Here is a 19,864-nt window from a genome sequence, read left to right on the forward strand (position 1 = left end):
CTTTAGGGGGAGCGTGCGTGTGAGGGCGTGGGTTAGTGTGAGCCTACGGGTTAGGATTAGGGGACGGGTGAGGGTCAGCCTTCGGGGAAGGGTTAGGGTTCGGGCTAGGGTTAGGGTTAGGGGACGGGGACGGTTTAGGGTCCAGGTGAGGGTCCGACAACGCTTTAGGGGGAGCGTGCGTGTGAGGGCGCGGGTTAGTGTGAGCCTACGGGTTAGGATTAGGGGACGGGTGAGTGTAAGGCTTCGGGGAAGGGTTAGGGATAGGGTTCGGGCTAGGGTTAGGGTTAGGGGACGGGGACGGTTTAGGGTCCAGGTGAGGGGCCGACAATGCTTTAGGGGGAGCGTGCGTGTGAGGGCGCGGGTTAGTGTTACCGTACGGGTTAGGATTAGGGGACGGGTGAGCGTCAGGCTTCGGGGAAGGTTTAAGGTTAGGGTTCGGGCTAGGGTTAGGGTTAGGGGACGGGGACGGTTTAGGGTCCAGGTGAGGGTCCGACAACGCTTTAGGGGGAGCGTGCGTGTGAGGGCGTGGGTTAGTGTGAGCCTACGGGTTAGGATTAGGGGACGGGTGAGTGTCAGGCTTCGGGGAAGGGTTAGGGTTAGGGTTCGGGCTAGGGTTAGGGTTAGGGGACGGGGACGGTTTAGGGTCCAGGTGAGTGTCCGGCAACGCTTTAGGGGGAGCGTGCGTGTGAGGGCGCGGGTTAGAGTGAGCCTACGGGTTAGGATTAGGGGACGGGTGAGGGTCAGGCTTCGGGGAAGGGTTAGGGTTAGGGTTCGGGCTAGGGTTAGGGTTAGGGGACGGGGACGGTTTAGGGTCCAGGTGAGGGTCCGACAACGCTTTAGGGGGAGCGTGCGTGTGAGGGCGCGGGTTAGTGTTAGCGTACGGTTTAGGATTAGGGGACGGGTGAGGGTCAGGCTTCGGGGAAGGGTTAGGGTTAGGGTTCGGGCTAGGGTTAGGGTTAGGGGACGGGGACGGTTTAGGGTCCAGGTGAGGGTCCGACAACGCTTTAGGGGGAGCGTGCGTGTGAGGGCGCGGGTTAGAGTGAGCCTACGGGTTAGGATTAGGGGACGGGTGAGGGTCAGGCTTCGGGGAAGGGTTAGGGTTAGGGTTCGGGCTACGGTTAGGGTTAGGGGACGGGGATGGTTTAGGGTCCAGGTGAGGGTCCGACAACGCTTTAGGGGGAGCGTGCGTGTGAGGGCGCGGGTTAGTGTTAGCGTACGGTTTAGGATTAGGGGACGGGTGAGGGTCAGGCTTCGCCGAAGGGTTAGGGTTAGGGTTCGGGCTAGGGTTAGGGTTAGGGGACGGGGACGGTTTAGGGTCCAGGTGAGGGTCCGACAACGCTTTAGGGGGAGCGTGCGTGTGAGGGCGCGGGTTAGAGTGAGCCTACGGGTTAGGATTAGGGGACGGGTGAGGGTCAGGCTTCGGGGAAGGGTTAGGGTTAGGGTTCGGGCTAGGGTTAGGGTTAGGGGACGGGGATGGTTTAGGGTCCAGGTGAGGGTCCGACAACGCTTTAGGGGGAGCGTGCGTGTGAGGGCGCGGGTTAGTGTTAGCGTACGGTTTAGGATTAGGGGACGGGTGAGGGTCAGGCTTCGCCGAAGGGTTAGGGTTAGGGTTCGGGCTAGGGTTAGGGTTAGGGGACGGGGACGGTTTAGGGTCCAGGTGAGGGTCCGACAACGCTTTAGGGGGAGCGTGCGTGTGAGGGCGCGGGTTAGTGTGAGCCTACGGGTTAGGATTAGGGGACGGGTGAGGGTCAGGCTTCGGGGAAGGGTTAGGGTTAGGGTTCGGGCTAGGGTTAGGGTTAGGGGATGGGGACGGTTTAGGGTCCAGGTGAGGGTCCGACAACGCTTTAGGGGGAGCGTGCGTGTGAGGGCGCGGGTTAGTGTGAGCCTACGGGTTAGGATTAGGGGACGGGTGAGGGTCAGGCTTCGGGGAAGGGTTAGGGTTAGGGTTCGGGCTAGGGTTAGGGGACGGGGACGGTTTAGGGTCCATGTGAGGGTTCGACAACGCTTTAGGGGGAGCGTGCGTGTGAGGGCGCGGGTTAGTGTGAGCCTACGGGTTAGGATTAGGGGACGGGTGAGTGTCATGCTTCGGGGAAGGGTTAGGGTTAGGGTTCAGGCTAGGTTTAGGGTTAGGGGACGGGGACGGTTTAGGGTCCAGGTGAGGGTCCGACAACACTTTAGGGGGAGCGTGCGTGTGAGGGCGTGGGTTAGTGTGAGCCTACGGGTTAGGATTAGGGGACGGGTGAGGGTCAGGCTTCGGGGAAGGGTTAGGGTTAGGGTTCAGGCTAGGGTTAGGGTTAGGGGACGGGGACGGTTTAGGGTCCAGGTGAGGGGCCGACAACGCTTTAGGGGGAGCGTGCATGTGAGGGCGCGGGTTAGTGTTACCGTACGGGTTAGGTTTAGGTGACGGGTGAGCGTCAGGCTTCGGGGAAGGTTTAAGGTTAGGGTTCGGGCTAGGGTTAGGGTTAGGGGATGGGGACGGTTTAGGGTCCAGGTGAGGGTCCGACAACGCTTTAGGGGGAGCGTGCGTGTGAGGGCGCGGGTTATTGTGAGCCTACGGGTTAGGATTAGGGGACGGGTGAGGGTCAGCCTTCATTGAAGGATTAGGGTTAGGTTTCGGGCTAGGGTTAGGGTTAGGGGACGGGGACGGTTTAGGGTCCAGGTGAGGGTCCGACAACGCTTTAGGGGGAGCGTGCGTGTGAGGGCGTGGGTTAGTGTGAGCCTACGGGTTAGGATTAGGGGACGGGTGAGGGTCAGGCTTCGGGGAAGGGTTAGGGTTCGGGCTAGGGTTAGGGTTAGGGGACGGGGACGGTTTAGGGTCCAGGTGAGGGTCCGACAACGCTTTAGGGGGAGCGTGCGTGTGAGGGCGCGGGTTAGTGTGAGCCTACGGGTTAGGATTAGGGGACGGGTGAGTGTAAGGCTTCGGGGAAGGGTTAGGGATAGGGTTCGGGCTAGGGTTAGGGTTAGGGGACGGGGACGGTTTAGGGTCCAGGTGAGGGGCCGACAATGCTTTAGGGGGAGCGTGCGTGTGAGGGCGCGGGTTAGTGTTAGCGTACGGGTTAGGATTAGGGGACGGGTGAGCGTCAGGCTTCGGGGAAGGTTTAAGGTTAGGGTTCGGGCTAGGGTTAGGGTTAGGGGACGGGGACGGTTTAGGGTCCAGGTGAGGGTCCGACAACGCTTTCGGGGGAGCGTGCGTGTGAGGGCGTGGGTTAGTGTGAGCCTACGGGTTAGGATTAGGGGACGGGTGAGGGTCAGGCTTCATTGAAGGGTTAGGGTTAGGGTTCGGGCTAGGGTTAGGGTTAGGGGACGGGGACGGTTTAGGGTCCAGGTGAGGGTCCGACAACGCTTTAAGGGGAGCGTGCGTGTGAGGGCGCGGGTTAGTGTGAGCCTACGGGTTAGGATTAGGGGACGGGTGAGGGTCAGGCTTCGGGGCAGGTTTAGGGTTAGGGTTCGGGTTAGGGTTAGGGGACGGGGACGGTTTAGGGTCCAGGTGAGTGTCCGACAACGCTTTAGTGGGAGCGTGCATGTGAGGGCGCGGGTTAGTGTGAGCCTACGGGTTAGGATTAGGGGACGGGTGAGGGTCAGGCTTCGGGGAAGGGTTAGGGTTAGGGTTCAGGCTAGGGTTAGGGTTAGGGGACGGGGACGGTTTAGGGTCCAGGTGAGGGTCCGACAACGCTTTAGGGGGAGCGTGCGTGTGAGGGCGCGGGTTAGTGTGAGCCTACAGGTTAGGATTAGGGGACGGGTGAGGGTCAGGCTTCGGGGAAGTGTTAGGGTTAGGGTTCGGGCTAGGGTTAGGGTTAGGGGACGGGGACGGTTTAGGTTCTAGGTGAGGGGCCGACAACGCTTTAGGGGGAGCGTGCGTGTGAGGGCGCGGGTTAGTGTTACTGTACGGGTTAGGATTAGGGGACGGGTGAGCGTCAGGCTTCGGGGAAGGTTTAAGGTTAGGGTTCGGGCTAGGGTTAGGGTTAGGGGACGGGGACGGTTTAGGGTCCAGGTGAGGGTCCGACAACGCTTTAGGGGGAGCGTGCGTGTGAGGGCGCGGGTTAGTGTGAGCCTACGGGTTAGGATTAGGGGACGGGTGAGGGTCAGGCTTCTGGGAAGGGTTAGGGTTAGGGTTCGGGCTAGGGTTAGGGTTAGGGGACGGGGACGGTTTAGGGTCCAGGTGAGGGTCCGACAACGCTTTAGGGGGAGCGTGCGTGTGAGGGCGTGGGTTAGTGTTAGCGTACGGGTTAGGATTAGGGGACGGGTGAGGGTCAGGCTTCGGGAAGGGTTAGGGTTAGGGTTCGGGCTAGGGTTAGGTTTAGGGGACAGGGACGGTTTAGGGTCCAGGTGAGGGTCCGACAACGCTTTAGGGGCAGCGTGCGTGTGAGGGCGCGGGTTAGTGTGAGCCTACGGGTTAGGATTAGGTGACGGGTGAGGGTCAGGCTTCGTTCAAGGGTTAGGGTTAGGGTTCGGGCTAGGGTTAGGGGACGGGGACGGTTTAGCGTCCATGTGAGGGTCCGACAACGCTTTAGGGGGAGCGTGCGTGTGAGGGCGCGGGTTAGTGTGAGCCTACGGGTTAGGATTAGGGGACGGGTGAGTGTCATGCTTCGGGGAAGGGTTAGGGTTAGGGTTCGGGCTAGGGTTAGGGTTAGGGGACGGGGACGGTTTAGGGTCCAGGTGAGGGTCCGACAACACTTTAGGGGGAGCGTGCGTGTGAGGGCGTGGGTTAGTGTGAGCCTACGGGTTAGGATTAGGGGACGGGTGAGGGTCAGGCTTCGGGGAAGGGTTAGGGTTAGGGTTCAGGCTAGGGTTAGGGTTAGGGGACGGGGACGGTTTAGGGTCCAGGTGAGGGGCCGACAACGCTTTAGGGGGATCGTGCATGTGAGGGCGCGGGTTAGTGTTACCGTACGGGTTAGGATTAGGTGACGGGTGAGCGTCAGGCTTCGGGGAAGGTTTAAGGTTAGGGTTCGGGCTAGGGTTAGGGTTAGGGGATGGGGACGGTTTAGGGTCCAGGTGAGGGTCCGACAACGCTTTAGGGGGAGCGTGCGTGTGAGGGCGCGGGTTATTGTGAGCCTACGGGTTAGGATTAGGGGACGGGTGAGGGTCAGGCTTCATTGAAGGATTAGGGTTAGGTTTCGGGCTAGGGTTAGGGTTAGGGGACGGGGACGGTTTAGGGTCCAGGTGAGGGTCCGACAACGCTTTAGGGGGAGCGTGCGTGTGAGGGCGTGGGTTAGTGTGAGCCTACGGGTTAGGATTAGGGGACGGGTGAGGGTCAGCCTTCGGGGAAGGGTTAGGGTTCGGGCTAGGGTTAGGGTTAGGGGACGGGGACGGTTTAGGGTCCAGGTGAGGGTCCGACAACGCTTTAGGGGGAGCGTGCGTGTGAGGGCGCGGGTTAGTGTGAGCCTACGGGTTAGGATTAGGGGACGGGTGAGTGTAAGGCTTCGGGGAAGGGTTAGGGATAGGGTTCGGGCTAGGGTTAGGGTTAGGGGACGGGGACGGTTTAGGGTCCAGGTGAGGGGCCGACAATGCTTTAGGGGGAGCGTGCGTGTGAGGGCGCGGGTTAGTGTTACCGTACGGGTTAGGATTAGGGGACGGGTGAGCGTCAGGCTTCGGGGAAGGTTTAAGGTTAGGGTTCGGGCTAGGGTTAGGGTTAGGGGACGGGGACGGTTTAGGGTCCAGGTGAGGGTCCGACAACGCTTTAGGGGGAGCGTGCGTGTGAGGGCGTGGGTTAGTGTGAGCCTACGGGTTAGGATTAGGGGACGGGTGAGGGTCAGGCTTCATTGAAGGGTTAGGGTTAGGGTTCGGGCTAGGGTTAGGGTTAGGGGACGGGGACGGTTTAGGGTCCAGGTGAGGGTCCGACAACGCTTTAAGGGGAGCGTGCGTGTGAGGGCGCGGGTTAGTGTGAGCCTACGGGTTAGGATTAGGGGACGGGTGAGGGTCAGGCTTCGGGGAAGGTTTAGGGTTAGGGTTCGGGTTAGGGTTAGGGGACGGGGACGGTTTAGGGTCCAGGTGAGGGTCCGACAACGCTTTAGTGGGAGCGTGCATGTGAGGGCGCGGGTTAGTGTGAGCCTACGGGTTAGGATTAGGGGACGGGTGAGGGTCAGGCTTCGGGGAAGGGTTAGGGTTAGGGTTCAGGCTAGGGTTAGGGTTAGGGGACGGGGACGGTTTAGGGTCCAGGTGAGGGTCCGACAACGCTTTAGGGGGAGCGTGCGTGTGAGTGCGCGGGTTAGTGTGAGCCTACGGGTTAGGATTAGGGGACGGGTGAGGGTCAGGCTTCGGGGAAGTGTTAGGGTTAGGGTTCGGGCTAGGGTTAGGGTTAGGGGACGGGGACGGTTTAGGTTCTAGGTGAGGGGCCGACAACGCTTTAGGGGGAGCGTGCGTGTGAGGGCGCGGGTTAGTGTTACTGTACGGGTTAGGATTAGGGGACGGGTGAGCGTCAGGCTTCGGGGAAGGTTTAAGGTTAGGGTTCGGGCTAGGGTTAGGGTTAGGGGACGGGGACGGTTTAGGGTCCAGGTGAGGGTCCGACAACGCTTTAGGGGGAGCGTGCGTGTAAGGGCGCGGGTTAGTGTGAGCCTACGGGTTAGGATTAGGGGACGGGTGATGGTCAGGCTTCATTGAAGGGTTAGGGTTAGGGTTCGGGGTAGGGTTAGGGTTAGGGGATGGGGACGGTTTAGGGTCCAGGTGAGGGTCCGACAACGCTTTAGGGGGAGCGTGCGTGTGAGGGCGCGGGTTAGTGTGCGCCTACGGGTTAGGATTAGGGGACGGGTGAGTGTCAGGCTTCGGGGAAGGGTTAGGGTTACGGTTCAGGCTAGGGTGAGGGTTAGGGGACGGGGACGGCTTAGGGTCCAGGTGAAGGTCCGACAACGCTTTAGGGCGAGCGTGCATGTGAGGGCGCGGGTTAGTGTGAGCCTACGGGTTAGGATTAGGGGACAGGTGAGGGTCAGGCTTCGGGGAAGGGTTAGGGTTAGGGTTCGGGCTAGGGTTAGGGTTAGGGGACGGGGACGGTTTAGGGTCCAGGTGGGGGTACTACAACGCTTTAGGGGGAGCGTGCGTGTGAGGGCGCGGGTTAGTGTTAGCGTACGGGTTAGGATTAGGGGACGGGTGAGGGTCAGGTTTCGGCGAAGTGTTAGGGTTAGGGTTCGGGCTAGGGTTAGGGTTAGGGGACGGGGACGGTTTAGGGTCCAGGTGAGGGTCCGACAACGCTTTAGGGGGAGCGTGCGTGTGAGGGCGCGGGTTACTGTTAGCGTACGGGGTAGGATTAGTGGACGGGTGAGGGTCAGGCTTCGGGGAAGTGTTAGTGTTAGGGTTCGTGCTAGGGTTACGGTTAGGGTTAGGGTTAGGGTTAGGGTTAGTGTTAGGGTTAGGGAACGGGGACGGGGACGGTTTAGGGTCCAGGTGAGGGTCCGACAACGCTTTAGGGGGACCGTGCGTGTGAGGGCGCGGGTTAGTGTGAGCCTACGGGTTAGGATTAGGGGACGGGTGAGGGTCAGGCTTCGTTGAAGGGTTAGGGTTAGGGTTCGGGCTAGGGTTAGGGTTAGTGTACGGGGACGGTTTAGGGTCCAGGTGAGGGTCCGACAACGCTTTAGGGGGAGCGTGCGTGTGAGGGCGCGGGTTAGTGTGAGCCTATGGGTTAGGATTAGGGGACGGGTGAGGGTCAGGCTTCGGGGAAGTGTTAGGGTTAGGGTTCGGGCTAGGGTTAGGGTTAGGGTACGGGGACGGCTTAGGGTCCAATTGAGGGTCCGACAACGCTTTAGGGGGAGCGTGCGTTTGAGGGCCCGGTTTAGTGTTAGCGTGCGGGTTAGGATTAGGGGACGGGTGAGGGTCAGGCTTCGGGGAAGGGTTAGGGTTAGGGTTCGGGCTAGGGTTAGCGTTAGGGGACGGGGACGGCTTAGGGTCCAATTGAGGGTCCGACAACGCTTTAGGGGGACCGCGCGTGTGAGGGCGCGGATTAGTGTTAGCGTACGGGTTAGGATTAGGGGACGGGTGAGGGTCAGGCTTCGGGGAAGGGTTAGGGTTAGGGTTCGGGCTAGGGTTAGGTTTAGGGTACGGGGACGGTTTAGGGTCCAGGTCAGGTTCCGACAATGCTTTAGGGGGAGCGTGCGTGTGAGGGCGCGGGTTAGTGTGAGCCTACGGGTTAGGATTAGGGGACGGGTTAGGGTCACGCTTCGGGGAAGGGTTAGGGTTAGGGTTCGGGCTAGGGTTAGGGTTAGGGGACGGGGACGGTTTAGGGTCCAGGTGAGGGTCCGACAACGCTTTAGGGGGAGCATGCGTGTGAGGGCGTGGGTTAGTGTGAGCCTACGGGTTAGGATTAGCGGACGGTTGAACGTCAGGCTTCGGGGAAGTTTTAGGGTTAGGGTTCGGGCTAGGGTTAGGGTTAGGGGACGGGGATGGTTTAGGGTCCAGGTGAGGGTCCGACAACGCTTTAGGGGGAGCGTGCGTGTGAGGGCGTGGGTAAGTGTTAGCGTACGGCTTAGGATTAGGGGACGGGTGAGCGTCAGGCTTCGGGGAAGTGTTAGGGTTAGGGTTCGGGCTAGGGTTAGGGTTATGGTACGGGGACGGTTTAGGGTCCAGGTGAGGGTCCGACAACGCTTTAGGGGGAGCGTGCGTGTGAGGGCGCGGTTTAGTGTGAGCCTACAGATTAGGGTTAGGGGACGGGTGAGGGTCAGGCTTCGGGGAAGGGTTAGGATTAGGGTTCGGGCTAGGGTTAGGGTTAGGGGACGGGGACGGTTTAGGGTCCAGGTGAGGGTCCGACAACGCTTTAGGGGGAGCGTTCGTGTGAGGGCGGGTGTTAGTGTGAGCCTACAGTTTAGGATTAGGGGACGGGTGAGGGTCAGGCTTCGGGGAAGGGTTAGGGTTAGGGTTCGGGCTAGGGTTAGGGTTAGGGGACGGGGACGGTTTAGGGTCCAGGTGAGGGTCCGACAACGCTTTAGGGGGAGCGTGCGTGTGAGGGCGCGGGTTAGTGTTACCGTACGGGTTAGGATTAGGGGACGAGTGAGCGTCAGGCTTCGGGGAAGGGTTAGGTTTAGGTTTCGGGCTAGGGTTAGGGTTAGGGGACGGGGACGGTTTAGGGTCCAGGTGAGGGTCCGACAACGCTTTAGGGGGAGCGTGCGTGTGAGGGCGCGGGTTAGTGTGAGCCTACGTGTTAGGATTAGGAGACGGGTGAGGGTCAGGCTTCGGGGAAGGGTTAGGGTTAGGGTTCGGGCTAGGGTTAGGGTTAGGGGACGGGGACGGTTTAGGGTCCAGGTGAGGGTCCGACAAGGCTTTAGGGGGAGCGTGCGTGTGAGGGCGCAGGTTAGTGTTAGCGTACGTCTTAGGATTAGGGGACGGGTGAGGGTTAGGCTTCGGGGAAGGGTTAGGGTTAGGGTTCGGGCTACGGTTAGGGTTAGTTGACGGGGACGATTTAGGGTCCAGGTGAGGGTCCGACAACGCTTTAGGGGTAGCGTGCGTGTGAGGGCGTGGGTTAGTGTTAGCGTACGGCTTAGGATTAGGGGACGGGTGAGGGTCAGGCTTCGGGGAAGGGTTAGGGTTAGGGTTCATGCTAGGGTTAGGGTTAGGGGACGGGGACGGTGTAGGGTCCAGGTGATGGTCCGACAACGCTTTAGGGGGATCATGCGTCTGAGGGCGCACCTTAATGTGAGCCTACGGTTTAGGATTAGGGGACGGGTGAGGGTCAGGCTTCGGGGAAGGGTTAGGGTTAGGGGACGTGGACGGGGACGGTTTACGGTCCAGGTGAGGGTCCGACAACGCTTTAGGGGGAGCGTGCGTGTGAGGGCGCGGGTTAGTGTGAGCCTACGGGTTAGGATTAGGGGACGGGTGAGGGTCAGGCTTCGTTGAAGGGTTAGGGTTAGGGTTCGGGCTAGGGTTAGGGTTAGGGTACGGGGACGGTTTCGGGTCCAGGTGAGGGTCCGACAACGCTTTAGGGGGAGCGTGCGTGTGAGGGCGCGGGTTAGTGTGAGCCTACGGGTTAGGATTAGGGGACGGGTGAGGGTCAGGCTTCGGGGAAGTGTTAGGGTTAGGGTTAGGGCTAGGGTTAGGGTTAGGGGACGGGGACGGTTTAGGGTCCAGGTGAGGGTCCGACAACGCTTTAGGGGGAGCGTGCATGTGAGGGCCCGGGTTAGTGTTAGCGTGCGGGTTAGGATTAGGGGACGGGTGAGGGTCAGGCTTCGGGGAAGGGTTAGGGTTAGGGTTCGGGCTAGGGTTAGGGTTAGGGGACGGGGACGGCTTAGGGTCCAATTGAGGGTCCGACAACGCTTTAGAGGGACCGCGGGTGTGAGGGCGCGGGTTAGTGTTAGCATACGGGTTAGGATTAGGGGACGGGTGAGGGTCAGGCTTCGGGGAAGGGTTAGGGTTAGGGTTCGGCTAGGGTTAGGGTTAGGGTACGGGGACGGTTTAGGGTCCAGGTGAGGTTCCGACAATGCTTTAGGGGGAGCGTGCGTGTGAGGGTGCGGGTTAGTGTGAGCCTACGGGTTAGGATTAGGGGACGGGTGAGGGTCAGGCTTCGGGGAAGGGTTAGGGTTAGGGTTCGGGCTAGGGTTAGGGTTAGGGGACGGGGACGGTTTAGGGTCCAGGTGAGGGTCCGACAACGCTTTAGGGGGAGCGTGCCTGTGAGGGCGTGGGTTAGTGTGAGCCTACGGGTTAGGATTAGGGGACGAGTGAGGGTCAGGCTTCGGGGAAGGGTTAGGGTTAGGGGTCGGGCTAGGGTTAGGGGACGGGGACGGTTTAGGATCCAGCTGAGCGTCCGACAACCCTTTAGGGGGAGCGTGAATGTGAGGGCGCGGGTTAGTGTTAGCGTACGGGTTAGGATTAGGTGACGGGTGAGGGTCAGGCTCCGGGGAAGTGTTAGGGTTAGGGTTCGGGCTAGGGTTAGGGTTAGGGGATGGGGACGGTTTAGGGTCGAGGTGAGGGTCCGACAACGCTTTAGGGGGAGCGTGCATGTGAGGGCGCGGGTTAGTGTGAGCCTACGGGTTACGATTAGGGGACGGGTGAGGGTCAGGCTTCGGGGAAGGGTTAGGGTTAGGGTTCGGGCTGGGTTAGGGTTAGGGGACGGGGACGGTTTAGGGTCCAGGTGAGGGTCCGACAACGCTTTAGGGGGAGCGTGCGTGTGAGGGCGCGGGTTAGTGTTAGCGTACGGTTTAGGATTATGGGACGGGTGAGGGTCAGGCTTCGGGGAAGTGTTAGGGTTAGGGTTCGGGCTAGGGTTAGGGTTAGGGGACGGGGACGGTTTAGGGTCCAGGTGAGGGTCCGAAAACGCTTTAGGGGGAGCGTGCGTGTGAGGGCGCGGGTTAGTGTTAGCGTACGGGTTAGGATTAGGGGACGGGTGAGGGTCATGCTTCGGGGAAGGGTTAGGGTTAGGGTTCGGGCTAGGGTTAGGGTTAGGGGACGGGGACGGTTTAGGGTCCAGCTGAGGGTCCGACAACGCTTTAGGGGGATCGTGCGTGTGCGGGCGCGGGTTAGTGTGAGCCTACGGGTTAGGATTAGGGGACGGGTGAGGGTCAGGCTTCGGGGAAGGGTTAGGGTTAGGGTTCGGGCTAGGGTTAGGGTTAGGGGACGGGGACGGTTTAGGGTCCAGGTGAGGGTCCGACAACGCTTTAGGGGGAGCGTGCGTGTGAGGGCGCGGGTTAGTGTCACCGTACGGGTTAGGATTAGGGGACGGGTGAACATCAGGCTTCGGGGAAGGGTTAGGGTTAGGGTTCGGGCTAGGGTTAGGGTTAGGGGACGGGGACGGTTTAGGATCCAGCTGAGGGTCCGACAACGCTTTCGGGGGAGCGTGCATGTGAGGGCGCGGGTTAGTGTTAGCGTACCGGTTAGGATTAGGGGACGGGTGAGGTTTAGGCTTCGGGGAAGTGTTATGGTTAGGGTTCGGGCTAGGGTTAGGGTTAGGGGACGGGGACGGTTTAGGGTCCAGGTGAGGGTCCGACAACGCTTTAGGGGGAGCGTGCGTGTGAGGGCGCGGGTTAGTGTTAGCGTACGGCTTAGGATTAGGGGACGGGTGAGGGTCATGCTTCGGGGGTTAGGGTTAGGGTTCGGGCTAGGGTTAGGGTTAGGGGACGGGGACGGTTTAGGGTCCAGCTGATGGTCTGACAACGCATTAGGGGGAGCGTGCGTGTGAGGGCGCGGGTTAGTGTGAGCCTACGGGTTAGGATTAGGGGACGGGTGAGGGTCAGGCTTCGGGGAAGTTTTAGGGTTAGGGTTCGGGCTAGGGTTAGGGTTAGGGGACGCGGACGGTTTAGGGTCCAGGTGAGGGTCTGACAACGCTTTAGGGGGAGCATGCGTGTGAGGGCCCGGGTTAGTGTTAGCGTGCGGGTGAGGATTAGGGGACGGGTGAGGGTCAGGCTTCGGGGAAGGGTTAGGGTTAGGGTTCGGGCTAGGGTTAGGGTTAGGGGACGGGGACGGCTTAGGGTCCAATTGAGGGTCCGACAACGCTTTAGGGGGAGCGTGCGTGTGAGGGCGCGGGTTAGTGTTAGAGTACGGGTTAGGATTAGGGGACGGGTGAGGGTCAGGCTTCGGGGAAGTGTTATGGTTAGGGTTCGGGCTAGGGTTAGGGTTAGGGGACGGGGACGGTTTAGGGTCCTGGTGAGGGTCCGACAACGCTTTAGGGGGAGCGTGCGTGTAAGGGCGCGGGTTAGTGTGAGCCTACGGATTAGGATTAGGGGACGGGTGAGGGTCAGGCTTCGGGGAAGGGTTAGGGTTAGGGTTCGGGCTAGGGTTAGGGTTAGGTGACGGGGACGGTTTAGGATCCAGGTGAGGGTCCGACAACGCTTTAGGGGGAGCGTGCGTGTGAGGGCGCAGGTTAGTGTTAGAGTACGGGTTAGGATTAGGGGACGGGTGAGGGTCAGGCTTCGGGGAAGGGTTAGGGTTAGGGTTCGGGCTAGGGTTAGGGTTAGGGGACGGGGACGGTTTAGGGTCCAGGTGAGGGTCTCACAACGCTTTAGGGGGAGCGTGCGTGTGAGGGCGCGGGTTAGTGTTAGACAATGGGTTAGGATTAGGGGACGGGTGAGGGTCAGGCTTCGGGGAAGGGTTAGGGTTAGGGTTCGGGCTAGGGTTAGGGTTAGGGGACGGGGACGGTTTAGGGTCCAGGTGAGGGTCCGACAACGCTTTAGGGGGAGCGTGCGTGTGAGGGCGCGGGTTAGTGTTAGACTACGGGTTAGGATTAGGGGACGGGTGAGGGTCAGGCTTTGGGGAAGGGTTAGGGTTAGGGTTCGGGCTAGGGTTAGGGTTAGGGGACGGGGACGGTTTAGGGTCCAGGTGAGGGTCTCACAACGCTTTAGGGGGAGCGTGCGTGTGAGGGCGCTGGTTAGTGTTAGACTACGGGTTAGGATTAGGGGACGGGTGAGGGTCAGGCTTCGGGGAAGGGTTAGGGTTAGGGTTCGGGCTAGGGTTAGGGTTAGGGGACGGGGACGGTTTAGGGTCCAGGTGAGGGTCCGACAACGCTTTAGGGGGAACGTGCGTGTGAGGGCGCGGGTTAGTGTTATACTACGGGTAGGATTAGGGGACGGGTGAGGGTCAGGCTTCGGGGAAGGGTTAGGGTTAGGGTTCGGGCTAGGGTTAGGGTTAGGGGACGGGGACGGTTTAGGGTCCAGGTGAGGGTCCGACAACGCTTTAGGGGGAGCGTGCGTGTGAGGGCGCGGGTTAGTGTTAGCGTACGGCTTAGGATTAGGGGACGGGTGAGGGTCATGCTTCGGGGAAGGGTTAGGGTTAGGGTTCGGGCTAGGGTTAGGGTTAGGGGACGGGGACGGTTTAGGGTCCAGGTGAGGGTCCGACAACGCTTTAGGGGGATCGTGCGTGTGAGGGCGCGGGTTGGTGTGAGCCTACGGGTTAGGATTATGTGATGGGTGAGTGTCAGGCTTCGGGGAAGTGTTAGGGTTAGGGTTCGGGCTAGGGTTAGGGTTAGGGGACGGGGACGGTTTAGGGTCCAGGTGAGGGTCCGACAACGCTTTAGGGGGAGCGTGCCTGTGAGGGCGTGGGTTAGTGTGAGCCTACGGGTTAGGATTAGGGGACGAGTGAGGGTCAGGCTTCGGGGAAGGGTTAGGGTCAGGGGTCGGGCTAGGGTTAGGGGACGGGGACGGTTTAGGATCCAGCTGAGCGTCCGACAACCCTTTAGGGGGAGCGTGCATGTGAGGGCGCGGGTTAGTGTTAGCGTACGGGTTAGGATTAGGTGACGGGTGAGGGTCAGGCTCCGGGGAAGTGTTAGGGTTAGGGTTCGGGCTAGGGTTAGGGTTAGGGGACGGGGACGGTTTAGGGTCCAGGTGAGGGTCTCACAACGCTTTAGGGGGAGCGTGCGTGTGAGGGCGCGGGTTAGTGTTAGACAATGGGTTAGGATTAGGGGACGGGTGAGGGTCAGGCTTCGGGGAAGGGTTAGGGTTAGGGTTCGGGCTAGGGTTAGGGTTAGGGGACGGGGACGGTTTAGGGTCCAGGTGAGGGTCCGACAATGCTTTAGGGGGAGCGTGCGTGTGAGGGCGCGGGTTAGTGTTAGACTACGGGTTAGGATTAGGGGACGGGTGAGGGTCAGGCTTCGGGGAAGGGTTAGGGTTAGGGTTCGGGCTAGGGTTAGGGTTAGGGGACGGGGACGGTTTAGGGTCCAGGTGAGGGTCTCACAACGCTTTAGGGGGAGCGTGCGTGTGAGGGCGCTGGTTAGTGTTAGACTACGGGTTAGGATTAGGGGACGGGTGAGGGTCAGGCTTCGGGGAAGGGTTAGGGTTAGGGTTCGGGCTAGGGTTAGGGTTAGGGGACGGGGACGGTTTAGGGTCCAGGTGAGGGTCCGACAACGCTTTAGGGGGAGCGTGCGTGTGAGGGCGCGGGTTAGTGTTATACTACGGGTAGGATTAGGGGACGGGTGAGGGTCAGGCTTCGGGGAAGGGTTAGGGTTAGGGTTCGGGCTAGGGTTAGGGTTAGGGGACGGGGACGGTTTAGGGTCCAGGTGAGGGTCCGACAACGCTTTAGGGGGAGCGTGCGTGTGAGGGCGCGGGTTAGTGTTAGCGTACGGCTTAGGATTAGGGGACGGGTGAGGGTCATGCTTCGGGGAAGGGTTAGGGTTAGGGTTCGGGCTAGGGTTAGGGTTAGGGGACGGGGACGGTTTAGGGTCCAGGTGAGGGTCCGACAACGCTTTAGGGGGATCGTGCGTGTGAGGGCGCGGGTTGGTGTGAGCCTACGGGTTAGGATTATGTGATGGGTGAGTGTCAGGCTTCGGGGAAGGGTTAGGGTTAGGGTTCGGGCTAGGGTTAGGGTTAGGGGACGGGGACGGTTTAGGGTCCAGGTGAGGGTCCGACAACGCTTTAGGGGGAGCGTGCCTGTGAGGGCGTGGTTTAGTGTGAGCCTACGGGTTAGGATTAGGGGACGAGTGAGGGTCAGGCTTCGGGGAAGGGTTAGGGTCAGGGGTCGGGCTAGGGTTAGGGGACGGGGACGGTTTAGGATCCAGCTGAGCGTCCGACAACCCTTTAGGGGGAGCGTGCATGTGAGGGCGCGGGTTAGTGTTAGCGTACGGGTTAGGATTAGGTGACGGGTGAGGGTCAGGCTCCGGGGAAGTGTTAGGGTTAGGGTTCGGGCTAGGGTTAGGGTTAGGGGATGGGGACGGTTTAGGGTCGAGGTGAGGGTCCGACAACGCTTTAGGGGGAGCGTGCATGTGAGGGCGCGGGTTAGTGTGAGCCTACGGGTTACGATTAGGGGACGGGTGAGGGTCAGGCTTCGGGGAAGGGTTAGGGTTAGGGTTCGGGCTGGGTTAGGGTTAGGGGACGGGGACGGTTTAGGGTCCAGGTGAGGGTCCGACAACGCTTTAGGGGGAGCGTGCGTGTGAGGGCGCGGGTTAGTGTTAGCGTACGGTTTAGGATTATGGGACGGGTGAGGGTCAGGCTTCGGGGAAGTGTTAGGTTTATGGTTCGGGCTAGGGTTAGGGTTAGGGGACGGGGACGGTTTAGGGTCCAGGTGAGGGTCCGAAAACGCTTTAGGGGGAGCGTGCGTGTGAGGGCGCGGGTTAGTGTTAGCGTACTGTTTAGGATTAGGGGACGGGTGAGGGTCATGCTTCGGGGAAGGGTTAGGGTTAGGGTTCGGGCTAGGGTTAGGGTTAGGGGACGGGGACGGTTTAGGGTCCAGCTGAGGGTCCGACAACGCTTTAGGGGGATCGTGCGTGTGCGGGCGCGGGTTAGTGTGAGCCTACGGGTTAGGATTAGGGGACGGGTGAGGGTCAGGCTTCGGGGAAGGGTTAGGGTTAGGGTTCGGGCTAGGGTTAGGGTTAGGGGACGGGGACGGTTTAGGGTCCAGGTGAGGGTCCGACAACGCTTTAGGGGGAGCGTGCGTGTGAGGGCGCGGGTTAGTGTCACCGTACGGGTTAGGATTAGGGGACGGGTGAACATCAGGCTTCGGGGAAGGGTTAGGGTTAGGGTTCGGGCTAGGGTTAGGGTTAGGGGACGGGGACGGTTTAGGATCCAGCTGAGGGTCCGACAACGCTTTCGGGGGAGCGTGCATGTGAGGGCGCGGGTTAGTGTTAGCGTACCGGTTAGGATTAGGGGACGGGTGAGGTTCAGGCTTCGGGGAAGTGTTATGGTTAGGGTTCGGGCTAGGGTTAGGGTTAGGGGACGGGGACGGTTTAGGGTCCAGGTGAGGGTCCGACAACGCTTTAGGGGGAGCGTGCGTGTGAGGGCGCGGGTTAGTGTTAGCGTACGGCTTAGGATTAGGGGACGGGTGAGGGTCATGCTTCGGGGGTTAGGGTTAGGGTTCGGGCTAGGGTTAGGGTTAGGGGACGGGGACGGTTTAGGGTCCAGGTGAGGGTCTGACAACGCATTAGGGGGAGCGTGCGTGTGAGGGCGCGGGTTAGTGTGAGCCTACGGGTTAGGATTAGGGGACGGGTGAGGGTCAGGCTTCGGGGAAGTTTTAGGGTTAGGGTTCGGGCTAGGGTTAGGGTTAGGGGACGCGGACGGTTTAGGGTCTAGGTGAGGGTCTGACAACGCTTTAGGGGGAGCATGCGTGTGAGGGCCCGGGTTAGTGTTAGCGTGCGGGTGAGGATTAGGGGACGGGTGAGGGTCAGGCTTCGGGGAAGGGTTAGGGTTAGGGTTCGGGCTAGGGTTAGGGTTAGGGGACGGGGACGGCTTAGGGTCCAATTGAGGGTCCGACAACGCTTTAGGGGGAGCGTGCGTGTGAGGGCGCGGGTTAGTGTTAGAGTACGGGTTAGGATTAGGGGACGGGTGAGGGTCAGGCTTCGGGGAAGTGTTATGGTTAGGGTTCGGGCTAGGGTTAGGGTTAGGGGACGGGGACGGTTTAGGGTCCTGGTGAGGGTCCGACAACGCTTTAGGGGGAGCGTGCGTGTAAGGGCGCGGGTTAGTGTGAGCCTACGTGTTAGGATTAGGGGACGGGTGAGGGTCAGGCTTCGGGGAAGGGTTAGGGTTAGGGTTCGGGCTAGGGTTAGGGTTAGGTGACGGGGACGGTTTAGGATCCAGGTGAGGGTCCGACAACGCTTTAGGGGGAGCGTGCGTGTGAGGGCGCAGGTTAGTGTTAGAGTACGGGTTAGGATTAGGGGACGGGTGAGGGTCAGGCTTCGGGGAAGGGTTAGGGTTAGGGTTCGGGCTAGGGTTAGGGTTAGGGGACGGGGACGGTTTAGGGTCCAGGTGAGGGTCTCACAACGCTTTAGGGGGAGCGTGCGTGTGAGGGCGCGGGTTAGTGTTAGACAACGGGTTAGGATTAGGGGACGGGTGAGGGTCAGGCTTCGGGGAAGGGTTAGGGTTAGGGTTCGGGCTAGGGTTAGGGTTAGGGGACGGGGACGGTTTAGGGTCCAGGTGAGGGTCCGACAACGCTTTAGGGGGAGCGTGCGTGTGAGGGCGCGGGTTAGTGTTAGACTACGGGTTAGGATTAGGGGACGGGTGAGGGTCAGGCTTCGGGGAAGGGTTAGGGTTAGGGTTCGGGCTAGGGTTAGGGTTAGGGGACGGGGACGGTTTAGGGTCCAGGTGAGGGTCTCACAACGCTTTAGGGGGAGCGTGCGTGTGAGGGCGCTGGTTAGTGTTAGACTACAGGTTAGGATTAGGGGACGGGTGAGGGTCAGGCTTCGGGGAAGGGTTAGGGTTAGGGTTCGGGCTAGGGTTAGGGTTAGGGGACGGGGACGGTTTAGGGTCCAGGTGAGGGTCCGACAACGCTTTAGGGGGAGCGTGCGTGTGAGGGCGCGGGTTAGTGTTATACTACGGGTAGGATTAGGGGACGGGTGAGGGTCAGGCTTCGGGGAAGGGTTAGGGTTAGGGTTCGGGCTAGGGTTAGGGTTAGGGGACGGGGACGGTTTAGGGTCCAGGTGAGGGTCCGACAACGCTTTAGGGGGAGCGTGCGTGTGAGGGCGCGGGTTAGTGTTAGCGTACGGCTTAGGATTAGGGGACGGGTGAGGGTCATGCTTCGGGGAAGGGTTAGGGTTAGGGTTCGGGCTAGGGTTAGGGTTAGGGGACGGGGACGGTTTAGGGTCCAGGTGAGGGTCCGACAACGCTTTAGGGGGATCGTGCGTGTGAGGGCGCGGGTTGGTGTGAGCCTACGGGTTAGGATTATGTGATGGGTGAGTGTCAGGCTTCGGGGAAGGGTTAGGGTTAGGGTTCGGGCTAGGGTTAGGGTTAGGGGACGGGGACGGTTTAGGGTCCAGGTGAGGGTCCGACAACGCTTTAGGGGGAGCGTGCGTGTGAGGGCGCGGGTTAGTGTTACCGTACGGGTTAGGATTAGGGGACAGGTGAGTGTCAGGCTTCGGGGAAGGGTTAGGGTTAGGGTTCGGGCTAGGGTTAGGGTTAGGGGACGGGGACGGTTTAGGGTCCAGGTGAGGGTCCGACAACGCTTTAGGGGGAGCGTGCGTGTGAGGGCGTGGGTTAGTGTTAGCTTACGGGTTAGGATTAGGGGACGGGTGAGGGTCAGGCTTCGGGAAAGGGTTAGGGTTAGTGTTCGGGCTAGGGTTAGGGTTAGGGGACGGGGACGGTTTAGGGTCCAGGTGATGGTCCGACAACGCTTTAGGGGGAGCGTGCGTGTGAGGGCGCGGGTTAGTGTGAGCCTACGGGTTAGGATTAGGGGACGGGTGAGGGTCAGGCTTCGTTGTAGGGTTAGGGTTAGGGTTCGGGCTAGAGTTAGGGTTAGGGTACGGGGACGGTTTAGGGTCCAGGTTAGGGTCCGACAACGCTTTAGGGGGAGCGTGCGTGTGAGGGCGCGGGTTAGTGTGAGCCTACGGGTTAGGATTAGGGGACGGGTCAGGGTCAGGCTTCAGGGAAGTGTTAGGGTTAGGGTTCGGGCTAGGGTTAGGGTTAGGGGACGGGGACGGTTTAGGGTCCAGGTGAGGGTCTGACAACGCTTTAGGGGGAGGATGCTTGTGAGGGCCCGGGTTAGTGTTAGCGTGCGGGTTAGGATTAGGGGACGGGTGAGGGTCAGGCTCGGGGAAGGGTTAGGGTTAAAGTTCGGGCTAGGGTTAGGGTTAGGGGACGGGACGGCTTAGGGTCCAATTGAGGGTCCGACAACGCTGTAGGGGGAGCGTGCGTGTGAGGGCGCGGGTTAGTGTTAGCGTACGGGTTAGGATTAGGGGACGGGTGAGGGTCAGGCTTCGGGGAAGGGTTAGGGTTAGGGTTCGGGCTAGAGTTAGGGTTAGGGGATGGGGACGGTTTAGGGTCCTGGTGAGGGTCCGACAACGCTTTACGGGGAGCGTGCGTGTAAGGGCGCGGGTTAGTGTGAGCCTACGGGTTAGGATTAGGGGACGGGTGAGGGTCAGGCTTCGGGGAAGGGTTAGGGTTAGGGTTCGGGCTAGGGTTAGGGTTAGGGGACGGGGACGGTTTAGGGTCCAGGTGAGGGTCCGACAACGCTTTAGGGGGAGCGTGCGTGTGAGGGCGCGGGTTAGTGTTAGCGTACGGGTTAGGATTAGGGGACGGGTGAGGGTCAGGCTTCGGGGAAGGGT

Source organism: Lagenorhynchus albirostris, chromosome 18 (assembly GCF_949774975.1).
Source record: "Lagenorhynchus albirostris chromosome 18, mLagAlb1.1, whole genome shotgun sequence".
NCBI lineage: Eukaryota > Metazoa > Chordata > Mammalia > Artiodactyla > Delphinidae > Lagenorhynchus > Lagenorhynchus albirostris.